Source organism: Ranitomeya variabilis, chromosome 1, assembly GCF_051348905.1.
Source record: "Ranitomeya variabilis isolate aRanVar5 chromosome 1, aRanVar5.hap1, whole genome shotgun sequence".
In the NCBI taxonomy this organism is placed as follows: Eukaryota; Metazoa; Chordata; class Amphibia; order Anura; family Dendrobatidae; genus Ranitomeya; species Ranitomeya variabilis.
Window position 1 is genome coordinate 1,134,225,937 of NC_135232.1, and position 7,675 is coordinate 1,134,233,611.

The following is a 7,675-nucleotide window of genomic DNA, read 5'->3' on the forward strand; positions in this document are numbered from 1 at the left end:
TCAACAACAACAGTCTCCGCAGGAGAAGTGGTGACTTCGACCCGGTGGGGGGGAGACTCTCAAATTTTGTGCTTCAGTGGCAAAATATCACCAATTGCCCCTGGGTCCTCAATGTCATCAAAGAGGGCCTTCTAATAGAGTTCATCTCCTCCCCTCCACGGGGTCTAAAGATTACTTCCCTTCCCTCCTTAAGAGACCAGTCGATATTGGAAGCGGGCCTCAGGGATCTAAAAAAATCAAATGTGATATCTCAGATTCCGGAATCAGAGAGAGATCGGGGGCTTTACTCCTGTCTTTTTCTGGTACCCAAACCTTCGGGCGAGTCCCGTATTATCATAAATCTGAAAGGTCTCAACCAGCATGTGAAATATCGAAGATTCAAGATGGAATCAGTAAAAACTGCCATTCCCTTGATAAGCCCTCACTCCTTCATGGCTACTATAGATCTGAAAGATGCATACTTTCATATCCCAATTCACCCAAAACATCGACAGTATCTCAAATTTGCAGTACAAAGGGGACATCTGATAGAGCACTATCAATTCAATGTCCTTCCATTTGGAATCTCCTCTGCACCAAGAGTATTTTCCAAAATAATGGGGGAAGTAGTCTCCTTTATCAGGAGGCAAGGCATCTGTATAGTGCCTTATCTAGACGACCTTCTGATAGTGGCTTCCACCAAAGTGATCCTGCAGTCTCATGTCTCAAAGACTCTCAATATCCTGACGTCTCTTGGAAGGGTCCCGAATCTGAAAAAATCACAGCTACGACCCTCCAAATCCAGGAAATTCCTCGGAGTTCTTCTAGACTCTGCAAGACAAATGTCCTTCCTTCCAGAGGACCATCGTCGGCTATCGAAGATCAAGACTTTCAGAGATATCAGATCCCCTACAATCAGAGAAGGCATTTCACTTCTAGAATCCATGACAGCCTGCATCCAATCGGTACCCTGGGCTCAGGCCCACTCCAGAATTCTTCAGGCACACATCCTGCAGAATTGGAACGGTCATCCCAGTTCATTGAACAAAAGATTATACACGCCGGGTCGTGTCAAAGCCTCCCTGGCATGGTGGGTAAACCCGAAAAATCTACAAAATGGGGTCAATTAGACCCAAGTCCCATTGGCTACAGTTACGACAGATGCCAGCAAGAGGCTGGGGGGCCATGATAAATCATACCCATTTTCAAGGTCTCTGGGACCGGACAACAAGCAGGAAGTCGTCCAACTACAGAGAACTAAAAGCTGTAGAGGAAGCCCTTCTAGTAGGAGGTAAGCTTATCAGGGGACATCACATTCGAGTATATTTGGACAATATGACTGCAGGTGCTCACATCAGACATCAGGGCAGTTCAAAGAACAACAACCTAAAGAACATATCTACCCGATTATGTTCCTGGGCAGAAAGACATCTACTATCCCTGACAGCAATTCACCTGAAAGGCTCATCCCACACCCAAGCAGACTACCTGAGTCGCCAGGATATACATCCAGGGGAATGGTGTTTGAGCAACAGGAAATTCCAGACGCTTGTGAACAGATGGGGTCTTCCAGAAATCGACCTCTTCGCATCCCGCCAAAACGCAAAATTCGAAGCCTTCTTCTCCGTAAACCCCAGGGACGGCTCCAGAGGAGTGGATGCGCTGGTCCAGAGGTGGAACTTTCGTCTGGCCTATGCGTTTCCACCAATCCCAATATTGGCAAAAGTCTTACAGAAAATCCATGAAGAACAAACACCAACTATATTGGTAGCGCCGTTGTGGCCAAAAAGAAGCTGGTACAACCTGATAGTGGATTTACAGGTAGACGGAGCGATCTAGTTTCCGATGGAAGGCGACCTTCTTTCACAGGGACCAATCCATCTCCTAGATTCTCACAAATGGAATCTGGTGGCATGGTTACTGAGGCGTTGAGAGCTAAGGGACTATCAGAACCGGTGGTTTCCACACTTCAAAAATCAATGAAACCAGTAACCAATGCCATATACAATAAAGTCTGGAAGAAATTCTCATCATTTTGTCTTCCTGAATTACCAGATCCCTTCAATCCAAATTTATCACAAATTCTAAATTTCCTACAAAAAGGCTTAGAAATAGGCCTCAGGCCTAGCACCTTAAAAGTCCAAGTCTCTGCCCTCAGTTCAATATTTGACCAGGATCTGGCAAATCATCGCTGGATTAAGAGGTTCATGACATCAGCTTCTAGGATGAATCCTAAAACACAGATAACGGTGCCCCTATGGGACCTCAATCTGGTATTACAGGGGCTTACAGGTCCACCCTTTGAGCCGTTATCCTCCTGTTCTCCAAAAAATCTTATCTACAAAACAATTTTTCTAGTGGCCATAACCTCAGCAAGGAGGGTAGGAGAACTACAGGCCCTCTCAATGAGAGAGCCCTATTTGTTCATTAGAGATGACTCTATAATACTGCGTCTCGACCCTTCTTTTCTTCCAAAGGTTGTGTCAGAATTCCACCGCTCCCAGGAAATTGTTCTACCTTCTGTTTGCCAAAATCCATCAAATCCAAAAGAAGAAAGATTTCATACTCTGGACGTCAGACGCATTGTATTATTTTACCTAGAGCAAACCAGCTCTTATAGACTTGATCAAAATCTATTTGTTCATCCCTCAGGACAGAATACGGGGAAAAAAGTAGCAAAGAGTATTATTGCTAACTGGATTAAGAAAGCTATAGCAGAAGCATATCTTGCTCAAAACAAGACTCCCCCAGTGGGGATTAAGGCCCACTCGACCAGATCAACTTCAGTCTCCTGGGCAGAAAGAGCAGGCGCATCAGCAGAGCAAATCTGCAGGGCAGCTACATGGTCCTCATTACATACTTTCTCCAAACATTATAGATTGGACATAATGCCCAACAAAGAATTAGCCTTCGGAAGGAAAGTTCTCCAGGCCATTGTCCCTCCCTAGCGCCAAATTAGTTGGTATTCCTCCGTATGCCGTCGTGGAAGGTGACTAGAGAAAATAGAATTAATCTTACCAGTAATACGGTTTCTAGGAACCTTCCACTTCGGCGCTAGTTCCCTCCCTATACTCCTGGATTCAAATCTGGGATTCAAGGTAAACCGGTGCTATGGTTTTCAGGTATAAGTCACTGGTGAGGGGGAGGTGGGACGGCCTTTTAACCTCTCCATATTTCCTGTTCCCCATTAGGGCAAAGAAGCAACCTCCGTATGCCGTCGTGGAAGGTTCCTAGAAACCGAATTACCGGTAAAATTTATTCTATTTTTTCTTATATACGGTAATTTTAATAGCTTTAATAAAATTCAGAAAAAAATGTGAATTACGTCATCATTTTCTTAGACGTGTAACTTTTTACTATTTTCTTCGATTGAGCTGAATAAGACAATGTTTATTTTTACATTTTAACCCCTTAGTGACGGAGCCAAATTTTTGAAATCTGACCAATGTCAATTTATGTGGTAATAACTCTGGAACGCTTCAACAAATCCCAGTGATTTTGAGATTGTTTTTTCATGACACATTATACTTTATGATAATGGTAAAACTAGGTTGATATGTTTTGTGTTTATTTATAAAAAATATCAGAAAATTGAGAAAAATGTTAAAAAATTAGCAATTTTCAAACTTTGAATGATTATCCCTTTAATCCAGATAGTCATGCCAGAGCAAACCATTAATAAATAAGATTTTCCTCATGTCTGCTTTGCATCAGCACCATTTTTAAAATGTTATTTTATTTTGTTAGCATTTTAGGAGGTTTAAAAATGTAGCAGTAATTTTTCATTTTTTCAAGGAAATTTACTAAATTTATTTTTTACGGACTTATCCATGTTTGAAGTGACTTTAGGGGTCCCATATATTGGGAAACCCCCCAAAAGTGATACCATTTTAGAAACAGCACCCCCTGACATATTGAAAACTGCAGTCAGATAGTTTATTAACCCTTCAGGTGCTTTTCAGGAATTAATGCAAAGTAGCATGACAGAAATGAAAAAAATTATTTTTACCACCTAAATGCTTCACTTCTGAACAGATTACTACAGCCGTCAGACTCTAAGGCCGCAATTTGGTCATGAATTGCCATGGCAAACATCAGGACCACACAATCATGATCTGAGGGCACCAATTGGGATAAAGAGGAAGCCCCCACACTCTGTTAACCATTTATAATGATGTAGTCACTTTTGACAGCAGCATCTACGGGGTTAAACAGATTTGGACGCTGCAAACACTGATCGTGGCTGATACAGCAAGTTGTCAGCTATAGTGCACAACCGACAGATGCTGGATTGTCACCTGTATGGGGAGGCTATTCTCTTATATCTCAGGTCAGTTAAAAGACGTATTGGCTGTCATTAAGGGGTTAAACTGTAAATCACTTTCTTAGCTTCTATTGTAGGGATGTTCAGTGTTTTTTATGCCACTTACCATGTGCTTCATATAATTTTCTATATTGATAGAACTGACTTTTCTGGCCATGTCGATACCAAATATTCTTTCAGAAAAAATTTTTACATTATTTTCAACTGGGAAAAAGTAAAATTATTATTATTTTTTAAAATTTACTTTACACTTAATTTTTTAGTCCCTTTAGTCCCTAATCATTTGATCATTTTTTCTGCACACTGCAATATCTCAGAATATTGTTTAAATCTTGGTCAGCTATTAAACTTAGCCAGGTCCCCAGCAGATCCCCAGCTGTCATGAAAGCTATGGATACCTTGCTTTGGGTGGTATTTAAATACCTATTTAAATGGTTAAGCAGCAGCAATCAGAGCTAACTCTGGTCACTGCTGCTAGATGCAGGTGATGGCTGTATAAATCAGATGGAACCTTTCCTGTATGATGCAGGCTCAGCTCTTGAGCTTGCTCCATACTTTATACACTTCATGGTGCCGGAAGGAGTTGTTGGATGTCTTCCCAGTTCAGAGTTGTGTAGGGATGATACAAACGTATACTCTAACCATTTACTGAGTTACTTTTTGTAGGGTATATACTCATTTTTGTTTTTTGTTTTGTTTTTCTTGGGTTTTGTCTATGGATATGGCCATCAATAAAATAGTTTATAACATTTCCAAAAATTTTAGGAATAAAATGTTTGAAATAAAAATATACATGTATTATAGTGGCAGCTGGCTAGTAAAAAACAGTTAGAAAACTTAGAGGGAAGCTTGCACAATCTAACCCATGTAAATTTGTTTACTGCTTATTTCAAACACTTTTTATTAATTTTAGAACCAGCTGCCAATCTGGATCACTTCCTGTCTGCATCCAAACATCGCTCCGAGCTATGGCTGCAATTTCAAATGAATGGAAAGCAGCTCAAGCTGGCTCGAAACATTACACAGTAGAAGAGCGCTCTTTCCTGACCGAGGTCTTTTATGTGGCCACTCGTCATTTGCATCAATGCTGCTACTGCTTCTTCATAGGAGGTGGAAGTGTGGTTCTGTTATTGCGATGCCGCATCTAACTATCGTTCTTTAAAATGTAATTTTGAAATTAAGCTCCTAACTTACTAATGCGATTTTCATTTCCCATATTGTCTTTTTAGAAAAAACAAAAATCAGTCTTAAAATAAACTTCAAAATTAAGTTTAAGTTTTTTTAAAAAAAATTTTAATTAGCGATTTGTTTTTTTTTTTAACTATGGTCCCATTTCCTCAAAATGTTTTTGCTAGAGTTGTGGCTTAAAACTGAAATGCCACAAATGTTTAGCTTGAATTGTAGTTGTGCTAAAAATTAGTTTGTGGAACATGATGTCAGTCCTGGCCAGCTTTGAGAACTTTCAGAAAAATGTTTAGACCTTAGTTAGGAGGGGGTAAAGCCAAGCTTCATAATTTCATCAGAATTTACAGGACAAAAAGAGGCGTAAATTCTTACAAAATCTGCTCCCGCCCCAACAAGACTGTAGCTGAAAGATGTGCAAATTTATTAAAAGGCGCTCTCCTCACTCTTGCATATTTTTCAACAAGAATGGCGAACAAAATGCCAATCTTGACATTTCAGGGCCATGTGTGAAGGAAGTCTTAGGCTATGTTCATCCAAAGTTTTCAAGGAGGTTTTTTTCAAGTGGATTTTCTCCAAAAAACATCTGAAAATTGCAAAACAAATCGCTTTTAGACTACTTTCAGCTTTTGGTGAGTTTTTGATGTTGCAGATTTTCTGGACCATTTTGCACCCATTAAGTAAAACAGGTTAATTGTATTCTCTTGAAAACTCATCAATTATTCATCCTGGAAATATAACCCAAAGACTATTTTAGTCCATTTATATTGTAATACTGCTTTGCTGTTCACTTTCTCAGTATTGTGAGTGACTTTTTTCTGATTCAGTTTAAAAAGAAAAAAAAACACCTTGATGGGGGGAAGGCATGGCATTTCTATGAAGTGGCTCCTCAAGGAATTTACTTGAAACTTTGCACAGTTTAATCAATATAAAAAAAACAGATAGAAACCGCTCCTTGTGTGGATCAGCAAATAATATTAGGTTAAAGGGTTTTTCCCACAAGCAAAGATGATTTTAAAATTGATTTCAATCAATACATCTCGGAATAATAATACAGGTGCATCTCACAAAATTAGAATATCATCAGCAAACTCTCCTGACCTTAACCCCTTAGAGAATCTATGGAGTATCGTCAAGAGGAAGATGAGAGACACCAGACCCAACAATGTAGATGAGCTGAAGGCTGCTATCAAAGCAACCTGGGCTTCCATAACCCCTCAGCAGTGCCACAGGCTGATCGCCTCCATGCCACGCCGCACTGATGCAGTAATTGATGCTTAAGGATTCCCGGCCAAGTATTGAGGGCATTTACTGAACATACAATTCAGTAGGACAACATTTCAGATTTTAAAATCATTTTTCAAGCTGGTGTTCTAAAGTATTCTAATTTACTGAGATAATGACGTTTGGGTTTTCATTGGCTGTAAGACATAATCATCAACATTAACAGAAATAAACACGTGAAATAGATCACTCTGCGTGTAATGACCATATAATATATGAGTTTCACTTTTTGTATTGAAGAACTGAAATAAATTAACTATTTGATGATATTCTAATTTTGTGAGATGCACCTGTAATTTCCACAACTGGATGTGTTGATAAAAAATGTTCCTGTGCTGAAATAATCTTATAAATGTGCCCCTGTATGTACTGTGTAATGGCCGTGTCTGACTGTACAGGAACATGGTCTGATCATACCATATCTCATGGTCAGGCGGGGAAGCACACATCCAGTAGGCTCCAGAATCTGGTGAATAGGGAGTCATATTTGCGCTATCCACCCTGTCACCTGATGGTCTTAATGGATGTATGGACAACACGGTTCAACAAGAATTTCCTTGGATACTATTATTGTAACCGTACAATTTTTTTTATACTTTATACTCTAGCTGTTATAGGTCTAATATTTTACTTTCTTTTCGTCTGCAAATAATTTTTTGTGTGTTTTGTGGTGAACCTAGGAATTTTAAATGTTATTAACATATGTAAATTTTTAACACATGCAAATTGATATGATTGGAGGCTATCCAATCATTAAGGGTGTGGTGTCATTATTAGTGATGAGCGAGTATGCTCGTTGCTCAGGTTTTCCCGAGCACGCTCGGGTGACCTCCGAGTATTTATGACTGCTCGGAGATTTCGTTTTCATCATCTCAGCTGAATGATTTATGACTACTAGCCAGCTTG

The 7,675-nt window shown here is 39.7% G+C and overlaps 1 long non-coding RNA gene across 1 annotated transcript in view; it reads left to right on the forward strand.

Moving 5' to 3' along the window:
- Positions 1-5,498, forward strand: part of LOC143793064 (uncharacterized) — a 70,115-nt gene extending 64,617 nt beyond the window's left edge. The window contains exons 2-3 of the long non-coding RNA XR_013220045.1: positions 3,171-3,227; positions 5,217-5,498. This is a non-coding gene — a long non-coding RNA (uncharacterized LOC143793064). The remainder of the gene's footprint in view (positions 1-3,170; positions 3,228-5,216) is intronic.
- The last annotated feature ends 2,177 nt before the right edge of the window (positions 5,499-7,675 follow it).